Raw genomic sequence first — 24,943 nt, forward strand, 5'->3', positions numbered from 1 at the left:
CTAGCTTCGTTTTTGCCGACAGGCCCGTCAGGACTGGCCACGCGTAGCTTTTACCGCTTTCCCGACTGTAATTAGCTCTATTGTGGGCCGCAACGCGTACAAAAATATGCGTTGCCGCATTACGAACGCATAAATATGCGGCAGCGCGTATTTTTGTACGTGTTGCAGTCCGCAATATCGCTAATTGCAGTCGGGAGTGTGGAGAAAGCTAGGCGTGGCCAGTCCTGTCGGGCCTGTCGGCAAAAATGAAACTAGCTGGCAGCGGGGTACCAGAGGATTAGTGAGTGGCTGCGAGGGCACAGGACTGCTGCAGGCGGCTGGTAGAAGCCCCAGGTGAGTAAAACTCATTTTTTTTTCCTGACTTAAGGTTCACTTTAAGGACGCGTTCCTGCAGGATTGGGGGATGGAAAATGGTTTTGCGTTTCCACTGCTAAATCTGATAGGCCGAGCAATTCAAAAGATCGTATCCGATCGAGCTCAGGTCATACTAGTGACCCCGTATTGGCCCCAAAGGACTTGGTTTTCAATGATCCTGTCGTTATCGATTGCGGAACCATGGAAGCTGCCTGTGAATCAGGACCTGTTGAGTCAGGGACCAGCAACTCGCCCAAATCCAGAGCAATTAGCTCTGACAGCCTGGCTATTGAAATGCTAATCCTGCAAAGGAAAGGAGTTTCAGGGAAGGTGATTGAGGCTTTGCTTCAATCCAGGAAGCAAGTCACTTTGGACATTTATCTCCGTATTTGGAAATCTTTTTGTAGATTTAACCTACACAGACAATTTATTGAGAAGTTTTCAATGCCAAATGTTCTTGATTTTTTTGCAAAACGGGTTTGATTTGACATTCAAGGAGAACTGGGGAGGAGATTGTGTCTCAGAAGTTCAGCAGAATAGGTGCCGTATCTATTCCTGACTCTCTCCTCTATCACTTCAATTCTACAGTTACTATTTACATGCTATAAAACACAAACTTCACTAACGCGCAACTAAACTACTGTTAGGAGCGCTAATAGAGCAGCGCAACTTATTTCCTCTGTGCGTAGCAGATGCTTTAGTGAAATATTGCAGGAGCAATACATCACTATCACGCGGCAAATCAAGACAGCGCTTATTGCCAAGTAGCGTACTCAGTGCTGCCACTAGCGTGTGTAGTGTGCACAGAGGAAATAGTAAATGCGCTCATAACAGTAGTTTAGTCACGCTATTTTGCAGCGCTATAGTTAGTGAATCAACCCCATTGTATTTTATAGCATGTAAATAGTAACTGTTGAATTGAAGTGAGAGAGGAGAGAGTCAGGAATAGATACGGCACCTATTCTGCTGAACTTCTGAGACACAATCTCCTCCCCAGTTCTCCTTGAATGTCGCTGTTGCCCATCCTCTAATGACCAATCTCCCTGTTTCTTTTACATTAAAATAAAGATTAAGTTTTAAATAACTGTTAAACCTTCCTAACCCCAGCTTCCCCTAATCAGGCAGTCCTTGTTGTATATGTGGACGAGGTCAGCCGGATTCTCTGCTCTGCATGGCCTGACCTATATTCATCATGGAATATTATGTTAGTGGCTTGTATAATTAGCTGCTGCAGCAGGACTTGTAATTCCATTAGGAATAGCGGCCGTGTTGTTTGGCCTCGCTCTCCCTGACCTCCCCACACTGTAATCTTGGATTGCAGGTTACTATTTCAGTAACGCACTTTCTCCAACTAGAGCAGCTATAGCCCCGCCCCCTTGTCATACCCTCTGAAGAAGCGCTTGTGTGTGAAACTGCCGTCAGGCTTCCAGCAACCAGCACCCACCATTATCCACCCCCGCACCGGTACGTGTTTAGTCTCTTCTTATGGACTGTGAGGGGATGATGTAACACACAGCCTACTTGTCTGCACATTGCCAAATAAAGGAAGTTGTACAGCAGTGCCGACCATCCTCTTTCCTTTCATCCATAATGATAATTGTTCCTCCCCTCGGAATTCTCTAACAGGAAGTGATGATTCTCTATTTGCAGGGCGGAGTCCCGACATCAGGAACCTCTCAGAGACTCGTCTCTCTGTATCCACAGACTGTACAACGGATGATGATGTCACTGGACAAGAGTCTCCTGCAGATATCCTGGTGACCCCAAATATTCTCCCAGACTCAGCTCACCTGTCTAACCCTGAGGGGCCTCATACCCAGCACAGGTCTCCCCCTGCTGGAGGGCCTTATTCCTGTTCCACATGTAGGAAATGTTTTGTACGAAAATCAAATCTTGTCAGACATGAGAGATCTCACACTGGTGAGAAGCCCTATTCATGTGCTGAGTGTGGGAAATGTTTTGGTCATAAAATAAGTCTAGTCTTTCATGAGAGATCTCACACTGGTGAGAAGCCCTATTCATGTGCTGAGTGTGGGAAATGTTTTACTCAGAAATCAAATCTTTTCACACATGAGAGATCTCACACTGGTGAGAAGCCCTATTCCTGTGCCAAGTGTGGGAAATTTTTTGTGAGTAAATCACATCTCGTCACACATGACAGATCTCACACTGGTGAGAAGCCCTATTCATGTGCTGAGTGTGGGAAATGTTTTGGGCATAAATCAAATCTTGTCGCACATGAGAGATGTCACACGGGTCAGAATCTTTATTCGTGTACTGAGTGTGGGAAATGTTTTAGATGTAAATCTGCGCTTGTCATTCATGAGAGATCTCACACTGGTGAGAAGCCCTATTCATGTGCTGAGTGTGGAAAATGTTTTGTGAGTAAATCACATCTTGTCACACATGACAAATCTCACACTGGTGAGAAGCCCTATTCATGTGCTGAGTGTGGGAAATGGTTTGGGCATAAATCAAATCTTGTCAAACATGAGAGATCTCACACTGGTGAGAAGCCCTATTCATGTGCTGAGTGTGGGAAATGTTTTGCTGATAAATCAAATCGTGTCGCACATGAGAGATCTCACACTGGCGAGAAGCCCTATTCATGTGCTGAGTGTGGGAAATGGTTTGGGCACAAATCAAGTCTTGTCACACATGAGAGATCTCACACTGGTGAGAAGCCCTATTCGTGTGCTGACTGTGGGAAATGTTTTGCTCAGAAATCATATCTTGTCACACATGAGAGATCTCATACTGATGAGAAACCCTTTTAATGTGCTGAGTGTGGGAAGTTTTTTTTTTTTTGCTGATAAAGCAAGTCTTGTCGCACGTGAGAGATCTCATACTGGTGACATTCATGTGCTGAGTGTGGGAAATGTTTTTGGCATAAGTCACTGCTTATTCAGACACTTGTGTCGAGTATGGAAAATGTATTGGCTATAAATATTTTTTTTATTAAAAAAGTTTTTATTGAGAGATTTGCAAATACATTGATGTTAATACAATGCAATATATATAAACTTTTTTTAACCAGAAAGAACAGGTTATTAAATCTTAGTACAGCTGTAGAATTAGCATTATACGTGTAGGAAAAATATAAGTACGAATTATGTTAGATAAAACATTGTCTTCAACAAAACTCCATATTCAGGTTCAATAGAGATCTTTTAAGAGTTTACATCTCTCATAATTATTTCTATTAAGAGGAGGAAAGGGTTAGGGGAATATGAAAAATTAGTATTGGGGAAAAGATAACAAACGAATAGGTATAAGGAGAAAAGGTATGCCAGATTGGGGGGTAAGTAAAACCAATAGTGTAGTAAGGCGGTGGGCCCAGTAATCTTACAGAGAGTAGGTTAGTTCAGATGTCTTAATTTTTGTCCCAATTATTTATAACCAATAGTAGAACAAATAATATAACAATCCTATAATATGTGGAACCTTTTCTGAATGAGTGCATAGGAGTTTTCGGATATTGGGTTCTCTGATTTTCGGGGTTTTCAGTGGGTATTACTTTGAGGTCTTATGATAAATGTATGTTCTACTGGGAACCATTTTAACCAGTCTGCCAGTCTTTAAGATGAGTCTTTTCTTTTAGGTGGATTCTCGCAAACATGTGTTCATATAATTGATTGCATTTTATACTTGTTCTATAGAAGGGGGATCGGTTTCTCTCCAATTTCTCGCTATGGCTGTTTTTGCTGCTTATAGAATATGTAGGATTACCATGCGATTTTGGTTTGGAAAAATTTCTATTTGCAGTTGAAACAGGAAAGTGTCTATTTTTATGGGTATTAGACATCCGGTGATGTGAAAAACTAGTGAACTCATTTTCTCCCAATATGTAAGAATTTTTGGGCAATCCCACCATATATGCTGCAATGTACCTGTATTATTACAATGTCTCGAACAAGCGGCTTATTGTGATGCATTGTATTTTGCTATTATTGCTGGAGTTAGGTACCATCTTAACATAACTTTCTGGGTTAGTTCCCAGTGTGCTGAGCATTTGGAGATTTGTCGGGTCATGGCTATAGATTTATGCTTCATACACACTTGAGATAAAAGTCTTTGGAAAAGGCAAGATCACAGACCAATTTTACCCCCTTCCATGTAGTATGAGAGCCATACTAGTCTACACAGTCTATTCTATGGAGCTGCACTCCCCATCAGATAAAATCTTTGCAAGATGCTGCACACAAAGATGCTGTAGACATTCAAAAGATCAGTATCTGCAAAAGATCTATTCCTGCAAAATGCATTCATAGTCTATGAGATCTGCAGATCCTCATACACACCTTGTTTAACAGACAATCATCTGCAGATCAGATCCACCAGGATGGATTTTCAGATCTGCAGATAATTGTCTGATCTGCAGATGAATGTCTGTTAAACAAGGTGTGTATGATGATCTGCAGATCTCATAGACTATGAATGCATTTTGCAGGAATGGATATTTTGTAGGAACATATCTTTTGCAGATAATGATCTTTTGAATGTGTACAGCATCTTTGTGTGCAGCATCTTGCAAGGATTTTATCTGATGGGGAGTGCAGCTCCATAGAATAGACTGTAGAGTATGGCTCTCATACTACATGGAATGGGGTAAAATTGGTCTGTGATCTTGCCTTTTCCAAAGAATTTTATCTCAAGTGTGTATGAAGCATTAGACCACCTTGAGATGGGATATGAGATGCCAGATTCTCTTTTCCAAGTTTTGATATAAAAGTTTTTATTAGAGTTAAGACAATGTAATGCTGTGTACCAGAGTGAGGTGGATTTATAAAGGTTAGCGTGCATAAAAAGGGCTGGGTAAGCTTCTGTGTGTATCATAGTAGTTGAGTGATTAATCAATAGTAGTAGGTGTCTAACCTTAAGGAACTTGTAGAAATCAGATGCTGGGATATTGAATCGGCTCTGGAGGTCAGGGAAAGATCTAAGGTGGGAATCCAGGAAGAGGTGTGCTACTTTCTGGATACCGAGAGCACAACAATTATCTATATTGAGATCAGGGACGCAAAAGGAAATCCAATGTAAAGGGAATTGTAGGAGTGTATAGGATGCAGTGGGCTTAGGCAATTTAGCATATCTGTTCCACGCTTGAGTTGTGGCTTGTGTGGATAGCAGCCAATGTTTGGAGCTCTTCTTGAGGATTAGTTGCTGAGCTACACATTGTTGTATTTGTAAATCATTGGCTATATTTTCTATTTTTGCCCAGGTGGGCGTGTCTTTACTGTTAAGCCAAGCTCTGGATTGATCAAGTAATATTGCAGTATAGTAATTATATATATCTGTTATTCCCATACCACCTCTATCTGGTTGAGAGCATAGTATGTCTCTGCGGATTCTTGGTTTTTTGCCATTCCATATATATTGGGATATGTTTTTGTGTATAGCAGTGGAATAGGAATGGGGATAGTCCTAAGCTTATATAATACAATAGGAAGATTTAACATTTTGAAAGCAGCTATTCTGCCTGCCCATAAAAGTGTCATTTTTGACTATTGCTTACAAAGGTTTTCTACTTGTGAGAGCGGTGGTACAAAATTAGTGGAATATAATTGGGAGGATTGTGTGCTAAGCTTGATAACTAAATATGTTATACTTGAGGAGGACTATTGAAAGTGTAGTCTCTCTGTAATATTATCCCGGACATTTAAAGGTACCGTATATACTCGCATATAAGCCGACCCGCATATAAGCCGACCCCCCCCCCCCCCAACTTTTACCTGAAAAACCAGGAAAAATGATTGACCCCCATATAAGCCGGGGGTAGGAAATGCTGGATTGGTGCAGGCCGCGTGATCCCCCAGTGTGTCCCAGTATAGCTAGTATAGTGCCCAGTATGGGTAGGCAGTGCCTCAGTATAGCTAGTATAGTGCCCAGTATAGCCAGTATAGTGCCCAGTATAGCTAGTATAGTGCCCAGTACAGCTAGTATAGTGCCCAGTATAGCTAGTATAGTGCCCAGTATAGGTAGGTAGTGCCCAGTATAGCTAGTATAGTGCCCAGTATAGCTAATATAGTGCCCAGTATAATTAGGTAGTGCCCAGTATAGCTAGTATAGTGTCCAGTACAGCTAGTATAGTGCCCAGTATAGTGCCCAGTATAGGTAAGTAGTGCCCAGTATAGCTAGTATAGTGCCCAGTATAGTTAGTATAGTGCCCAGTATAGCTAGTATAGTGCCCAGTATGGGTAGGTAGTGCCTCAGTATAGCTAGTATAGAGTCCAGTATAGCTAGTGTAGTGCCCAGTACAGCTAGTATAGTGCCCAGTATAGCTAGTATAGTGCCCAGTATAGGTAGGTAGTGCCCAGTATAGCTAGTATAGTGCCCAGTATAGCTAGTATAGTCCCAGTATAGCTAGTATAGTGTCCAGTATAGCTAGTATAGTGTCCAGTATAGCTAGTATAGTGTCCACTACAGCTAGTATAGTGCCCAGTATAGCTAGTATAGTGCCCAGTATAGCTAGTATAGTGCCCAGTATGGGTAGGTAGTGCCGAGTATAGCTAGTATAGTGCCCAGTATAGCTAGCATAGTGCCCAGTATAGCTAGTATAGTGCCCAGTATAGCTAGTATAGTGTCCAGTATAGCTAGTATAGTGCTCCAGTATAGCTAGTATAGTGCCCCAGTATAGCTAGTATAGTGCCCCAGTATAGTTAGTATAGTGCCCAGTATGGGTAGGTAGTGCCCCAGTATAGCTAGTATAGTGCCCAGTACAGCTAGTATAGTGCCCAGTACAGCTAGTATAGTGCCCAGTATAGCTAGTATAGTGCCCAGTATAGGTAGGTAGTGTTCAGTATAGCTAGTATAGTGCCCAGTATAGCTAGTATAGTGCCCAGTATAGCTAGTATAGTGCTAAGTATGGGTAGGTAGTGCCCAGTATAGCTAGTATAGTGCCCCAGTATAGCTAGTATAGTGCCCCAGTATAGCTAGTATAGTGCCCAGTATAGCTAGTATAGTGCCCAATATAGGTAGGTAGTGTTCAGTATAGCTAGTATAGTGCCCAGTATACCCAGTATAGTGCCCCAGTATAGCTAGTATAGTGCCCCAGTATAGCTAGTATAGTGCCCAGTATAGCTAGTATAGTGCCCAATATAGGTAGGTAGTGTTCAGTATAGCCAGTATAGTGCCCAGTATAGCCAGTATAGTGCCCAGTATGGGTAGATAGTCCCCAGTATGGGTAGGTAGTGCCCAGTATAGCTAGTATAGTGCCCCAGTATAGCTAGTATAGTGCCCCAGTATAGCTAGTATAGTGCCCAGTATAGCTAGTATAGTGCCCAGTATAGCTAGTATAGTGCCCGGTATAAGTAGGTAGTGTTCAGTATAGCTCCCCGCTCCCCCCGCGGCCACCGCTGCTATTACCTGCTCAGCCAGTGGCTGCTTCCTCTAATCCGGGTTCCCCTCTCCATGCGTATAAGTGTTTCACAGCAGCGCGCCCGGCGCTGCTGCTGTGACGAGGCAGGAAAGAGCACGGCTTCCTGTAGCGGTGATGTGTATCGCCATTACCTAGGGAACCGCTCTTTCCTGCCTCCTGCCTCGTCACAGCAGCAGCGCCGAGCGCGCTGCTGTGAAACACTTATACGCATAGAGAGGGGAACCCGGATTAGAGGAAGCGGACCACCACCCACCACGGACCAAGACTCGCATACAAGCTGACCCCCCCAACTTTTGGCCCCCTTTTTGGGGGACAAAAATTTGGCTTGTATGCGAGTATATATGGTATGTTTATTGGAAGAATGTGAGATTTCCTCTCATTGACCTTGTAGTAGGAAACTAGACCAAACATGTTTAGAATATCATTAACTGCGAACAATGGATCTGATAACATAACTATAACGTCATCCACATATAGTCTAATAGTGTTGATTACATCTCCTGTATTTATTCCCTTTATATCTGGATGTGTCCTAAATTTCTCTGCCAGGGGTTCCATGACAAGATCAAAGAGTAGGGGAGAAAGAGGGCACCCCTGGTGAGTGCTGTTAGTTATGTAAAAGGATTTAGAGGAGGCATGGGTAAACTTGGCTCTCCAGCTGTTAAGGAACTACAAGTCCCACAATGCATTGCAGGAGTCTGACAACCACAGTCATGACTCATAAAGGCAAATGCATTGTGGGGCTTGTAGTTCCGTAACAGCTTGAGGGTCGAGTTTGCCCATGGCTGCTAAGAGAGTAGCCCATCAATTAGAACCCTGGCTGAGGGTCTGGTGTATAGGGATAGGATGGCTTTTTGAAAGGTAGGGGGGGAAGCCATATTTTGCTAAAATGGCTTGGAGGTATAGCCAATTCACTCTATCAAAGACCTTCTCTGTGTCCAAAGCCAGAAGCAGAGAAGGCCTTCCCGATCGCTCCGACATCTGTATCACATCAATTACCTGCATAGTACCGTCTGGTGCCTGTCGGTTCTTAACGAATCCTACCTGATCAGATTTCATCAATTTTGGCAGAATGTCAAGCATCCTAGTGGCAATAATTTTAGAAAAGATCTTAAGATCTTTGTTTAATAAGGAGATGGGCCTGAAATTAGCCGGATTTGCGGGATTTTTCCCTGGTTTTGGAATTGTGGTAATTGTAGCTTGCAACATCTCTTCAGGGAAAGAACCAGACTCTAATGCGTTGTTGAATATAGGCAATAAGTGTGGAATGAGTAGTTCAGTGTATATTTTGTATTATTCATTACACAGACCATCAGGCCCTGGCGCTTTATTGTATGTTTATAAACTTTAAAACTTCAATAAAAACTTATTCTTTAAAAAAAAAAAATGATGCAATTGTTTTCTTCACCTCAGTTAGAGATATGAGTCTTTCTAATAGTAGAGAGTCTGAATTACTGTATATACTCGAGTATAAGCCGACCCGAGTATAAGCCGACCCCCCAACTTTTGCCTTAAAAGAATGGGGAAAATGACTCGAGTATAAGCCCTTCTCATATGTGCAGAGTGATGTCAGCACATCTTGGACTGTTTGCCATGGCATACCTCCTTAAACCCCACATGTGCACAGCGACTATGTGCGCGCACACACACACGCATACACACACACACACACACACACACACACACACCCCTATGCAAGAGTTCAGGACCACTTTACTATGGCTGTGTCCCAATTCTTCACCCTCCCCCACCCCACCAGACCAGAGAATAATGTAAGGCAGAGGCTTGGAATGTACAGAGTAGTGCATATGGCCGTTACATCCCCCCCCCCCAGACCAGAGAACAATGTAAGGCAGACCCCCCCCACCCGCTTATATGGAGTGCTCTCTGCTATGTATAGTACCCATGTGGTTGTAGCTAATTGAAAGCCATTAGATGGCTGTGTGCCACTTTGCCAGCCGCCTCACCCCTTCATCCCCCGACACCAGACCAAAGCAGTATGGCACTAACGCTCTGGTTTCTCCCCTGCTGAGTGTCCTCTGGCATAGGCATAGCTCTGTGTTCCATTACCTACGGGTCCGCGTCGGGATGATTCATCTCCAGCGTGTGAGATGCAGCCTCTCATTGGTATGACGACCTCTAGCGGTGCCTGTTACCACGTGGGCATCTGGATGAATTATAGTGAAGAGATGCTGCTTCTCACACGCTAGCGGCTAGAGGAATCATTGCGACGCGGACCCATAGGAAACGGAAAACCGCGCTGTGCCTATGCCAGAGGACACTCGGCGGGGGAGAAACCAGAGAGTCAGTGACCTTCCTGCTCTGGTCTGATGGGGGAAGGCGGCGGACACAGCACATGGCCATCTAATGGCCTTTACTTTACTACATCTCGGAGGGGTGAGTCCGGCGGGCATAGCGGCACACAGCCATCTAATGGGTTTTAATTGGCTACAACCACACGGGCAGAGCAAAAAGTGCTCTAAACATGCCGGGGGGTCTTCTATTGTTCTTCAGTCTGGCGGGGGTGTGGAGGAGGATCGGCACATCGCCATATGCACGGTAGAGAGCACTCTGTAATTGCTGGGAGACGGAAGGGGACTGTAGCCGGCTCTGCTACCTTATTACAGTGACTGACGCACTCGGAAGGTGGGGGAGGAGAATCACCAACCAATTGTGACTCAAGTATAAGCCGAGCCCCCCACTTTTGGACCACTTTTTTGGTCTCAAAAACTCGGCTAATACTCGGGTATATACGGTAGATAGCTTAGGTAGGTTGATTGCTTTTAGAAAGTTATCAATTTTGTGTTTTTTAGGCTGGTGCGTGGATTTATCATCTTTTAAGTTGTACAGGGTAGAGTAAAAGTCGGCAAAAACGTCTGCTATATCTTTAGGGTTCAATTTATACTTCCCCTGCACATCTCTAATATGTTTCATTTTAGTTTTGATAGTTCTGGTTTTGAGTTGCTTAGCTAAAAAAGCTCCAGGTTTATTACTCTGAGTGTAATATTTCAGTTAGGAACTTTTCAGGGCTTTTTCATACTGAAGAGTATAAAGATTTTGTAGAGAAACACGTTTAAGTTTTAGTAAAGAAAATGTTTCTTCAGATTGTTTTGATGAAGCAATTCTAAAAATGTGATCTCTTGTAGGAGTGAAGAAAGCTGGTTTTGCCTCTTTCTTTTTTCTTTAACATTCAATGCTATACATACAACTCTAATATACACTTTGTGTGCGAGCCATATCGAAGACTTATTGACATCTGGAGTACAATTTAGTTGGAAAAATTCTTCTAATTGATTTTTAATATGGGAAGCTGTGGATGACGTTTCTATTAAATGTGAATTAAGACGCTAGGGAGGGGCGTGGTTATAAGAGAGTTCATCTCTAATTTCAAACCATATGGGTGAGTGATCGGACCCGGTTATCAGTTCTATGTGAGCATTATTGATTTTTTGTAGTAACATTTTCTCTGTCCAAAGCATGTCAATTCAGGAGTAGGATTGGTGGGGATGTGAATAGAAGGTGCAGCTTCTACTATTACCATTGAGACATCTCCATGTAAATCCAAGGTCCATAATAGATTTCTAACGGTGCAGATATTAGCTCTCATAGGGTTAGAAGAACACAATTGTAGTCTCCAACAATTAACAAATGCCCATAGTTTCGTTGTTTAGCCTTAGTTATGACTTTTTTAATAAACCGTACTTGATTAGTGTTGAGAGGCGTAGATATTTATTATGGTATATTTTAGATTATAAAAGTGGACCCAAACCAAAAATTTTTTTAATTCAAAATATTTAGTTGCACCACTCTGACACATACAAAGATAAATAAACACTCCTTCAAGCCTATGAGCATTTCAGTGCATGCTTTTCACCCTTCTCTTTGCATAACTAGGGTTATACAGGTGGCAGCCATTAGCAATTCCTCCATTGCCGGACACCATCTACTCCACCAGTTTGCCGGTTTCTGTCCCAGCAATATGAAAGGAAGGGAGGGGTTCCTCCAATAAATGTAAAATATTTGTCATCATGCAGCTGAAAAAAGGCTGCTATTTATTATTATAATTTAGAAAATAGATTTTATTTCTGAAATCTTGTATTTTTAATTTGGGTCCACTTTAAGCTTTGTGCTTAAAATGATGTATCTGCTTTTGGGGTCTAGCTGAACTTGATCTACCTCGCAGCTGAGTTTGTTGCTTATTGCAATAAGTACACCTTGTTTTTTAGCATCTGTGGACGCCAGAAATCGTTCAGAATATAATGGGTGGGAACATTTGGGCGTTTTATCTTTATGAAAATGTGTTTCTTGTACACATAGTATATCTGCTCTCAGCAAAATAGCTTGTTTCCATATCATAGAGAATTAAGTCCCTGAACATTGTGGGACATTATTATCATTATCTGTAACTAAGAATAGAATAAATAAGCATTTTGGGTGTCGCATTAAAACATGTTAAGTGAGAAGCGATCAGAGACACATTTTGTATACATTTTTCAGTGAAGGCAATAGGATTGCATAGAGAATATAACAGTTTAAACGTAGAACAGATAAACAACAGTAAAACCTTAGAATAGAACAGTGAGAATGCAAGTGTGTACATTTTCCTGGAGAGCCACTGACATTTAGTAATGTGGCTATAAGTCATCCGTTCTGTCTGAGATGGAGAAGGCCAGACAATGGAGAGCGGGTGTCAGGAGGGGGAGTGAACAGACTCGTTCAGAGCTGTTAGAGCAAAGGCATGTGCTCCAGTTCAAAAGCATGAGGTGGACATAGGAATGTAAAGAACACAATACTGTGGTTAGGCTTCTAAGTTCTCTGAGGACGGGGATCCTGATGAAGAGCTAGGAGACTGTCTATTGGATTTGTTTACCACATGCCAGTCCTCTGAGCAGTGGCTTGGGGATCTGCTTACAGCTTGAGAGGGGGCAGAATTTGTTGGAGTTGTGATCCCCCATTGTATAAGAAGCTTGGTGCAGTCTTCCGTAGTATTAGCAATGTGGATCTTGCTGGCCTTGGTGATAATTAGCTTAGTGCGGAAGCCCCAACAATAAGGTATTTGATTATCCCTGAGATGCTTTGTCACAGTGACAAAGGTTTTTCTTGCTGCAGCAGTGGTGGCTGAGATATCAGCAAAGAATTTCAAGGCAGAGTACTTGTCTGGCAGATCAGGGGGTTTTAGCATTTACTGCATTAATGTATCCTTTATATGATAAAAATGCATGCACAGCAGCACATCTCTCGGTACTGAATCAGGGTTTAGGGATGCAATGTATTCTGTCTATTAGAAGGTCTGATTCTGAGGAGCTCGGTAACAAAAGTTAAAGGAGAGTGGTGACAAGTTGCTCCAGCTCTGTGTTACTGATAGACTCTGGTATTCCCCTTATCTTAATGTTGTTTCTGCGAGATCTATCTTCATTATCAATTATCTTAGCTTTCATCCATTTCATTTCCTCTGCATGGTTATTATATGCATCAACAACCTCATTGTGTGCTTTAGCAAAGTCTGCCATTTTATTCTCCATATGATCTGTGCGTTGCACCAGGTCATCGATGGCTGTCTGCAAGTGTTTATTACATTTAGCAATCTCTTTTTGGAGGGTGGTTTTTAAGGAAAACAGCATGTTTTTCAAAACAGGCTCTGTGACAGCAATATCTGTCATGGGATATCCCTGCAGAGGGGCTTCCTCTCCCTGTGTGTCTTGTCCCAGCACCACAGCACCTTTCATGGCAGTCATCTGTTATTAGGCTGCGTTGTAGATGGAGAGACAGTGGATGACACCGGATCTGCTTTGGCTGCGTTGGGCTTTAGTGTTCCCATCTGTGTTGTTAGAGGCTGGCACTTGCCTGTTAGGCTGTTTAGTTCCCGCGCACTGTCCTGTCTTTTTCTCACAGCCATCTGCATTCTCCTCTGCCATGTTTTTCTCCGCAGCAAAGAAATCAGTCAGTTTCCGCGGCTGCTGCTGGGAGGCATCTGTAGGATTTATTACACATAGGAGGCTGCGAAGTCGGGTTAATTCACCTCTTAGGAGTCGCTTTGGGCTGGTATAACGGAGCTATGCACAGGAGCTCTCACACTACACGGCCATCTCACTGCGCGGCCAGACCACGCCCCCGGCTACAAATATTCTCATGCACGTTATTTTGTTGAGGTTTTTTTTTTTGTTTTGTTTTTGTTTTTTACCATATTTACACAGAATGCTGAGGATTTTTTCATGCTGCTCAGTGCATTGATTTATAAAGTGTTAAAGTCCCTGAACTGAAGTGACATGATGAGATAAATATGGGTACATATAGTACTGAGCCTAGTTAGAACCTGCTTTGTGTTCACTTTTTTATTTTCTAATGTAAGGGTTAATAAACCAGGTGCTTTATCTATACAAATGAGGCATGATCTGCAGTCATATGCAGCCATGGCTCTCCTAAAGAGAAAATAAAAGCTAAACACTTTTATCTGGCTGAACAAACACTCCTGATAATACAAGAGTGCTGAAATTATCATTATTTGTTTTTGCTGGGAGCTGAGTAAACCAGATTTTAACCTCCCTGGCAGATCATTTCTGTCTGGAATTAAGAGTCAAAAGTGGTACATTGTTTTCAAGTATTTTAGGCCTCCAATTCTTAAGTCATAACTCACCAAAATATGTCAGATTAAAAGTCTGGTAGACATTCTGCATATAAGTTAAAGACTAGAACACAAATTTGTTGAATTAATGAAATTGATGAATAAATGTAAAAAATTGTGAAACTGTACAAATAAGGCAGGCAGAGAGTCGTCCAAATCCAGGCAGAGGTCAGTGCAGGCAGCAGTATATACGTATATACACACACACATATACACACACACATTGCACATAACGTTTTTTTTTTTTTTTAAAAAACTTTAGCTCCGCTTTAAATTTAGTCCCGCCCCTGGCGATGTCACGTTGCCTCCATCGCACTGATTTGCCGGTGGGTCCCCGGAACAATAGTGGGGATATGGGGATCCCGGCGCCCGAAGACAGACAAGGGAGAAGGTGGAGAGAAGGGAGACAGCCGGGGAGAGCAGCCTGGGTACTGCTGTGCAGCGCTGCTAGTGCACGGGACCCAGGAACACTGCTCATGCAGCGGGCTTACCGCTCTCAGCTCACAAAGCGGAGCCCAAGCACCAGTTGGGATTACCGCTAGGGGGGTTAAATCTTTGCTGCTCTGCATAATGTGCAGGTGTATTATTACCCTCATGCTGTAAATTATGCAGGACAACAGAGGCGCCAGAGGTGCCTGGCTCTTCTACTGACCACATATGCTGTTGCTCCGTTGTTATTGCCTGATGAAGCGGGATCAAACCTGCGAAACGCGTTGCATATTTGGAGTTCATAAATAAAATATATTGACTGTCTTTACTACAGTCGTTGTGTATCTACTTGGAGAGGGTAAGTCCACCACTACCTCCTCTATTTACCAAGAATTTGGTTTTTAAGCTCATTTAGCTTCCTTTTATCCTCTTGGCGCCTCTGTTCTCCTGCATAACATTCAGTCCACCCTGGGTGGAGGGTTAAACCCCCTTTTTCTCATCTACAGAGAGCGACTTCTAATTCCTGAGTCAGGAAAATCTCCCCACCTGCCTTTACAGTGGTTGCCTAATGGTAACCCTGGTTTGTGAGTATTAATATTTACTCTATCTAGTAACCATTTACCAGTACATATTACACTATTGGGGCTCTTGGTGTTCCTTGTTTTTATCTCATGCTGAAAATGTTTTCCACCTATATTACTTGACTATTGTTCTTGGTTTTGTCTGCCAATGTCTGATTATCTGTTGCCAATGCTAAAGCAGCGCAGCTTAATGACAGGAAAGTGAGGTAAAAATCTCCAGCACACTCTATGCTGCGGTATTGCTAACTTACGCGTGCTCCATTAGCTTAACGGGCGCGCCACTGAACCCGCCCTGAGCCCCGGCTTCACAGGATGAGATCCCAGCACTTTGATTGGCCTGATAGGCTATTTGTCACGTGACAGGAAGCCTATTGGGCCAATTAAACAGAGAGTGCCCATTAAGTTAATGGAGCGTGCTTAAAAGGAACCTGTACTGAGTAAAATTATTTAAAATAAACACATGAGGTAACTTCAAATGAACATTAAATAGTTACCTTGTCATCAGTCCCTCTCAGAAGCTCACCATTTGCTTCTGGCAATGATCCTTTCTAGTTCTGACAACATTTTGTCAGAACTGAAATATATCAGTTGCTGTCAGTTATAAATCAGTTACTGTCAGTTATAGCTGAGTGGACAATTGATGTGCCCAGTAATGTCCATGTTTCCCTATGGCTCAAGTGGGCGATGTTACAGTTTAACAGTGTGCTGACCAGAAAGCTGTTATGGGGTAATGGTCATTTTCAAAATGGAGGACGGAGAATTCCGTCGATCACAGTTCAGGTTTTCTTTAAAGGGATACTGTAGGGGGGTCAGGGGAAAATGAGTTGAACTTACCCGGGGCTTCTAATGGTCCCCCGCAGACATCCTGTGTTGGCGCAGCCACTCACCGATGCTCCGGCCCCGCCTCCGGTTCACTTCTGGAATTTCAGACTTTAAAGCCTGAAAACCACTGCGCCTGCGTTGCCGTGTCCTCGATCCCGCTGATGTCATCAAGAGCTCACAGCACAGGCCCAGTATGGTCTGTGTCTGCGCAGTACACTCCTGGTGACATCAGCGGGAGCGAGGACACGGGCGTGCAGGCGCAGTGGTTTTCTGACTTTAAAGTCAGAAATTCCAGAAGTGAACTGGAGGCGGGGCCGGAGCATCGGTGAGTGGCTGCGCCAACACAGGATGTCTGCGGGGGACCATTAGAAGCCCCGGGTAAGTTCAGCTCATTTTCCCCCGACCCCCCTACAGTATCCCTTTAAGCTTAAAGAATATAACACATAGTGATGGTAATAGAGGTGGAAATGGAGGAATTTTACAAGTATGCCAGATATTTCAAATATTTCAAAAAATTTTAGACAGTGTTAATCATTTCAGAGAAGATTCAGAGTGTAACAAATTTATGGCAGATGGGAAAAAGCTGGTTTTCAGTCTGTTTGTGTGTATGCAGATTGATCCAAACGTCCATCTGATGGAAGGAGCTCATACAAGGCGTTTCCAGTGGTAGTGTTGATTGATTCTGTGTTTTGTTACCAATTCTGCATTTTGTTACCAGTTCTGTATTGTATATATTGGTGTTGTACACCATTTGTCTGTATTATTATGTACCCCATGTGTGTTTCTTACATTACTTAATAAATCAATAATAATAAAGAAGACTGCACTTTTTTAAAGTTGTTAGACAAACATAACACTAAACTGGAGGTGATATTTCACCATGATCAAGGAGCTCTATAAGAGGTGGAACACAAATACAATCAGGTGAGTTCCAGTCTGACCTGGTGGGAAAGGTTTCCATGTTCCAGGGATCCTCAGACTGGGCCTCTGCGGCTTACAACTTCTTTCTGCACCCCCTGATGGTCATGATGGAGATTACAATCATATGCATCATTACACAGGTGAGTTTGTGTTTAAAACTACTCAAACAAAATCCACATGGTTAGAAGGTTAGTGGCCGATACACAGTCTTAGAGGCCAATAGTCCTGGGATAAGCTATATATATATAAAATCGGATGTATGTGTAAATGTAAAATGCTGCCATTCTCACAGTAATCAAGCCAGAGTCCCCACACTTGGCACAGTTGGTCACTTGGCAACCGTGGTTACAAATCCAGGAAAAGTGGGCTGACCATAAAACAGCCATTCAAATTTTAGCCATTAATTTTTAATGGAAAAATGTAAACTGCAGACATTCTTAAGACTGTTAATCACAGAGTTCTCAAACTTGGCACACTTGGTCACTGGGTGAATAGGGATGCCTCAAACCTCCTATTTTAGATTCCCGAACCTCGAACGCGAACTTCCACAAAAGTTGGGGTTCGCGTGAACTTCGCGAACCGCAAAAGACTTCAATGGGCAGGCGAACTTTCAAAAATTCAGTTACTGGTATATAAAACTGCGTGCTGTCACACAGGTGCAATAAAAGGTATGCACGGACTGGTATCAATACAATGTGCAGTTCAAAGGTATGCACTGACTGATATCATTACAATGGGCAGCTGTCACACACACAGGTGCAGTTGAAAGGTATGCACTGACTGGTATCAATACAATGTGCAGCAGGCACAGGTGCAGAGAACAGGTATGCAGTGAATGGTATCAATACAATGTGCAGGTATCACACACACAGGTGCAATTCAAAGGTATGCACTGACTGGTATCAATACAATGTGCAGGTATCACACACACAGGTGCAGTGAAAAAGTAGGCAATGAATGTGCTGGTTTTAAATGGAAAGATTGCCCACAAATGCGCTCCTCGTTCTAATATCAAATTACTAATCACCTTACTACACTTTAGTTTAGCTCTATTGGATCACTCCTGCATAAAAAGTGTGTATATCACTTTGAATAATCAATGAAGTTGGGGTAATATGCAGAGCGCTCAACAATATCTGATATCTACTTTAAACTCAGTTTACATATATGCATGCAATCCCTAAAATGTCCTCATAGGATCAATATGTAAAAAAAAACAATAAAAGCCAAAACAGATGAAGTATAAAAAAAAAAGTCTCCTGAAAAAAGTCCTTCAGACTTCTTGACACTATGTTCAGTTTTCCACCGGCATCATCCAGCTTAATAGTATTAGATTACGCTCACCAGATAAGATGGCTGATCAAATGAAAATCAGCAGAAAACGCTTCTGGCCCAGCCAGTAGGTTCAGGTTTCCACAATCCAGATATTCCAGGTTTATCACTCCCCACCAGATTGTCTTGCTAACCAGAAGCAGGTCAGCAAACAGCGCTTTTTGGTGAGTATGGCATTCACTTGCTTCATATCACACTTTGCCTATGACTCAAAACAGGCTTGACATAGTGTAAATCCGTTTTTATTTAAAACTGTTAAAAGTAGTGCACTTACAATTTAAAAACTTCTCATGCGCATATAAAATCCTACTGAGCTCCTCCTGGCGTCTCCTCACTCGGCCTGGTACCACCCTACTAGTTTCGTCCAATGACTCATCAGGGGCCTACAAATCCCTGGAAGACAAAATCAGAGAGAGAGGAGGAGGGAGGAGGGTAGAAGGTGTTATTAAAGGTTAAAAACGTTTTTAAAGCATTTTAAAAATCACTTCCGGTTTGTCTATCCGGGTATCAAAATAGGTAATGCGTTCGTTCACGCGGATATCTAAAAGGTCGGATTCGGATATCCGACCCGGATCCGGATATCTGGTTATCCAGATCAATTCGGATTTTAAAAAGTACTATCCGAGCATTACTGGTTCAAATCGATATTTGCATTTAAACCATTTGAGGCCAAAGTCTGCAGCTGAAATATCCACCTTGTCTCCAGCTGCGAAAGTGTCTTAATAACATCTCCACCCCTCCAATGCGGTTTAATAGTATCAATGCCGTAGCATTTAATGCCCCTGGGATCACAGTTGTGGGTTTTAAGAAAATGTTCTGGGACACTGTGTGATTTTTTCTCTGGATGTGTGATGTTATAAATGTGCTCTGAGCACCTCTTTTTAATGTGTCTTCCAGTCCTGCCCACATACTGTAGGCCGCAGGGGCACTCCAGCACGTATATAGCGTTAATTGTATTGCAAGTAATAAACTGATTGATTTTCAATATACACAAATAATTACAGCGCTTGAGCTCCTTAGGAGTTAATTACTACACTTATTATGGAGTTGTCGTGTTTTAATCCCTAAAGGGCAGAAATCACATTGTGCACAGCTCTGGGTGTCAGTGCGCTGTGGAGTGTCACACAGAGAGATACAATAGTACTATCAGAATACAGTGACATAATAATGCACTGGAGTGGTTGTGTGCCTGCAACTTAATGAGGCAACAGCATTAGTGTGCACACAGCTCTGGGTGTCAGTGGGCTGTGGAGTGTGACACACAGAAATATGCAATAGTGCCATCAGAATACAGTGAGATAATAATGCACTGGAGTGGTTTTGTGTGTGCAATGGTAATTGAGGCAACAACAATAGCAGTTTTGTGCACACAGCTCTGGGTGCCAGTGGGCTGTGGAGTGTCACACACACAAAAAAACCACAGGAAGCCGATGTGCTAGCCCTCGAATGGGCTATTTGGGGTGCTTTCACAGCAAGTGAGAAACAAGAACCCAGGCCTAGCTAATGCTTTCCCTACCTAGCTGCTGCACGTCTGACCCTTCTCTCACTAAAAGTCAGCAGCCAGCAGAGAATGAATCCAATATGGCCACCACAACTGTTTTTTGATAGGGGGTGGGGAAGGACCAGGAAGGGGTTCTAGCTGATTGGCTGCCATGTGTCTGCTGACTGTGAGGTAAGGGGTCAAAGTTTAGCTCACTGATGATATATAGGGGGCGGGTCAAAACACCAAATGTTTGCTCACTAATGTGAACAGCAAAAGTTCGCTAAATACTGTTTGCCGGCGAACAGTACGGGCCGTCTCTCATTGTTATCTCCTCTGAGGACTGAGGGATAGTTGGTGACGTGACTATACACATATGTAAATAAATATATTATGTACTGCAGAAGACGTCAGCACTGTGTAAATACACAATAATGAGCAGGATGATATTGTACACACACAGAACACTGTGCTCACACTACTGAAGTAGTGCAAGTGCATTGGGGTCAAAGTACAATGAATATCTTGAGAGCACACCAGCTATGATTTGCTCCTCCCTTTATTCTACATCCGAGATGTCACCCGTCCAGTCACCTGATTCCAGGACACTTTCCATAAGCTCAGTAATGGAGGAGGGGACTTCCATCTCCCGGCTACCAGTTTGTCAGCTGCTGGGAGGAGGAGCTGCTGGGAGAGGGAGCAGCTGCTGGGAGGAGGAGCAGCTGGGAGGTGGAGCACGGCCAGAAGAGAATGGGAGTCTGTAACGATCGGTGTCAGCAAGAACAGATTTTCTGATTATTGGTGATCTGCAGTATCAACAATAATACAGATGTTCTACCTGATTATGTGGTGAATCACCAATAATGCAGGTATAGCAAGACACCCAGGTGTAAGATAAGTGTTTGGTGCAACAGTAATATAGATAGAGATACCCACTCTCCCAGAGGAGCTGGTAGAAGGAGGTATCTCTACAGAACACGGTAATAAGCACTCCAGCAGGCTGGAGACACAGATGAGTTAGTGATAGGTTCACCCGAGGAGCGGGTGATGCACAGTGAGACAATGAAAAATGATCACTCGTGGAGTGAGTGATTCAGACGGTACTGCAGCAAGTGATCACCTGAGGGGCAGGAAATCCAGACGGTACCGTAGTAACTAGTCACCTGAGGAGCAGGTGACCAAGACTGTATTGCATCTATCTACCTGAGGAGCAGGTGATTCAGACTGTACTGCAACTATCAACCTGAGGAGCAGGTGATTCAGACTGTACTGCAACTATCAACCTGAGGAACAGGTGATTCAGACTGTACTGCAGCTATCAACCTGAGGAGCAGGTGATTCAGACTGTACTGCAGTTATCAACCTGAGGAGCAGGTGATTCAGACTATATTACAGTTATCAACCTGAGGAGCAGGTGATACTAACTGAGAATCCCTCACCAGGACTAAGTTCCCTGGTGAGGGCAGAAGAGTCAGACAAGCAGGTTCGGCAACACACGGACAGATACAGTACAAAGGCAGAAGACGGAATCAGAGTGAGGTATTAGCACTAGTCGGCAACTAGATCAGATAGGCAAAGGCACAGAATCAAAAGACAGAAGAGTAGTCAAGGCTAGCAGAGGGTCATAACAAATGATACAATTCAATTAGTACTTTAAGCTATCAACAGAATCTGGCTTAGTGTGGATCCCCAGCTCCTGCTGGTTCTAGCACACTTTCGGATTTGACTAAGGGTCTGAGTGCTAACACGTAGCATATGCAACAGCAGACGAGGAACAACTGACAGGCATGTCCTATATATACTGGGAGCGCTCCTTACCGGCTGATCAGCTGACTCCCCTTCTGCTTGCATAAAGGTCCTGTCTGTGCGTGCGCGCGCGCGCCGACCTCAGTCTGTGTGCGACTGAGGGACCAGGCAAAGTTCTATTATGTAACAGCATGGCGGAGGCCGCTGGCTGAGACGCAGGGACAGCCGCCATGCCGCTCAGCGCTGCGGCGACCTCCTCCGCATTCACCATAGTCTCAGGCACAACTCCATCATGTAAACCGCCGGCTGAGATGCAGAAATAGCCGCAGGGCTGGTTTAAGCAACAACAAAAATCACCATTAAGGGACCTTTTTTTGCAGCTGGTATAGTCAGGGTGTGAAGCCCCAATCGGTTGGAGCTCCACATTCTGGCTACCCCAGCCTGCATGGGGGACAAGGGGTTAAAAAGTTTCAGGAGGGGGGACCCCACATAAAAAAAAAATTCCCACACTGTAAACATAAAACAAATTGGGAAATTAGGAAAAAAATGCCAGGAATCTTCATACAGCCATATAGCGATCCCTGGCCAAAGCGCTGCGGCTGCGTATGGACCCTCTGGAAACCCCATCAGGAAATGTATTGCTCTTTCTTTTGATGCATGTAAAATTACACTACCGTTAGGTTTGCTACTAAAAGTGACATTTACCGCATTTAAAAGTGTACTTTTTTCCTTCGAAACTTTAAAATCGATTTTCTCAAAAACTGTAAGGTCTTTTTGAAAAATTGTTTTTTTTACTCTTATTCCCAATGATCTCCTTAGAGTCTGAAGCGAGAATAAATCTCGCTTCAGACCTCATGGCTAGCAGGGGAATGTGTGCCCCTGCTAAACCGCCGCTATCGCGCGGCTTAACGGGGGTCCCTGATCCCCCAAATCCCCTCGGTGCAGCGGGGGAGCGCTTCCTGATTGGGGCAGGGCTAACCGCCGCAGCCCTGCCCCACGCGCGTCTGTCAGCGCGTATCTTCGCCTCTCCCCCGCCCCTCTCAGTCCTCCTTCACTGAGAGGGGCGGGGGAGAGGCGTCGATGCGCCGCTGATAGACGCGACTGGAGGCAGGGCTGCAGCCATTAGCCCTGCCTCCAGCAACGACCAAATCCACGACCAAGTCTTGCGGGGGGGATTTGGGGGTCAAGGGACCCCCGTTTAGCGGCGCGATAGCGGCGGTTTAGCAGGGGCACACATGCCCCTGCTAACTATGAGCTCTGAAGCGAGAATTATTCTCGCTTCAGAGTCTCTGTAACATATCCTGTGAATTTAGGGTTTCTAGCATTTAAGGTGGATTTGCTATTAACCGTTAAAGTCGGCGGGTTTTTAAATGTGTATTTTTTTCCCTTTGAAACTTTAAAATCGATTTTCTCAAAAACTATAAGGTCTTTTGGAAAAACATTTTTTTCCTGTTGTAGCCACTGGGGGGGCCCCTACAAGCTCTGGGGCCCTGGGGCAGTTGTCTGCTCTCTGTTGCGGCGGCATCTCCGCTATGCTTTACAGAGTCCCAGGAGAGATATGGAAGGATTAACGTGAGATGAGTCTCTGTATAAAACTGTGATCCTAGCCTAATACAGGCTCTATACTGGCTCCACTGGCCGTGTTACAGTATTTATAGATGAGGTCCCCAGTCATTGCCCCAATAATGGAGTGTTGATGTGGGCCTAGTACATGTGGGTGTAAGCATCATTACACACCCAGTATTATAGCCAGGTAATGTGTTTATTATGGTTAGGGCCCCTGCTGGCCCCTGTGTAATTAACACATCTGGAAGGGCTGGGGTGTGCAGCCTGGAGAGCAGTACCCAATATGTTTGTTGTTTTGTTATTCAGAGTATGATTAGGTTCTGATCTCCTCTGTGGACAGTCGGGGACATGACTATGTACTCGGTAAAGTGCTGCAGAAGATGTCAGTGCTACAGTGGCTTGCAAAAGTATTCAGCCCCCTTGAAGTTTTCCACATTTTGTCACATTACTGCCACAAACATGAATCAATTTTATTGGAATTCCACGTGAAAGACAAATACTAAGAGGTGTACACGTGAGAAGTGGAACAAAAATCATTTATGATTCCAAACATTTTTTTTTTACAAATAAATAACTTCAAAGTGGGGTGTGTATAATTATTCAGCCCCCTGAGTCAATACTTTTTAGAATCACCTTTTGCTGCAATTACAGCTGCCAGTCTTTTAGGGTATGTCTCTACCAGCTTTGCACATGTAGAGACTGGAATCCTTGCCCATTCTTCTTTGCAAAACAGCTCCAGCTCAGTCAGATTAGATGGACAGTGTTTGTGAACAGCAGTTTTCAGATCTTGCCACAGATTCTCGATTGGATTTAGATCTGGACTTTCTCTGGGCCATTCTAACACATGGATATGTTTTGTTTTAAACCATTACATTGTTGCCCTGGCTTTATGTTTAGGGTTGTTGCCCTGCTGGAAGGTGAACCTCCACCACAGTCTCAAGTCTTTTGCAGCTCCAATAGGTTTTCTTCCAAGATTGCCCTGTATTTGGCTCCATCCATCTTCCCATCAATGCACGGAGGTGTACAGAGGCGCCTGTAGGATAAAAGTCAATAAAAAGTTTTAAATTGTTTCGGTTGCGGTGGTGGACCAGCCAACCAAAGATAGGCACACGTACTTGTAATAATACCAATAATATACAATTTATTCCTAATGACAGTCGCAACGCGTTTCACGGGCGAGAACCCGCTTCTTCAGGCAATAAAATCAGAATCAGAATCGTTTATTTCGCCAAGCATGACTGGGTCATGCCCGGAATTATTCTTGGCACAATACATATAGCCCAGGGAGAGACATAGGTGGAAAGAGACATAAATAGATAGCAGCGACAGCAAAGGCATCAAGTATACATTACATTACAACATTCCAATATAACAAAATATAACAAAATAAGCATCACAGTCCCCAGTGCGACCTGAGGTGTCTGGCAGTTAGTCTTATGGGCCAGTTGGTCCGGTCAGCTGATCAGCCGTCGCGTGGCCGGCCCCGCAGTCCGTTGGGGCCTGAATTGACGGTAGTATGTGGAGAGAATTTAGGAGGTTGACCGCTGAGGGGAAGAAGGAATTCCTATGTCTCGCGGTTTTTGTGTAGATGGCCCGTAGCCTCCGGCCCAGTGGCAGCCGGCTGAAGTAGCAGTGGCCTGGGTGTGAGGGATCGTTGGCAATCCTCAGCGCCCTGGATTTCAGCCTTTTGTTGTGTAATAGGGCAAGTGAGG

General features: G+C 43.7%; 1 pseudogene; it reads left to right on the forward strand.

The window, feature by feature from the left end:
- The window catches only part of LOC137537227 (uncharacterized), a 141,870-nt pseudogene that overhangs the window by 83,393 nt on the left and 33,534 nt on the right, over positions 1 to 24,943 (forward strand).

The sequence above is a fragment of the Hyperolius riggenbachi genome, chromosome 10, assembly GCF_040937935.1.
Source record: "Hyperolius riggenbachi isolate aHypRig1 chromosome 10, aHypRig1.pri, whole genome shotgun sequence".
NCBI classification, from domain to species: Eukaryota; Metazoa; Chordata; class Amphibia; order Anura; family Hyperoliidae; genus Hyperolius; species Hyperolius riggenbachi.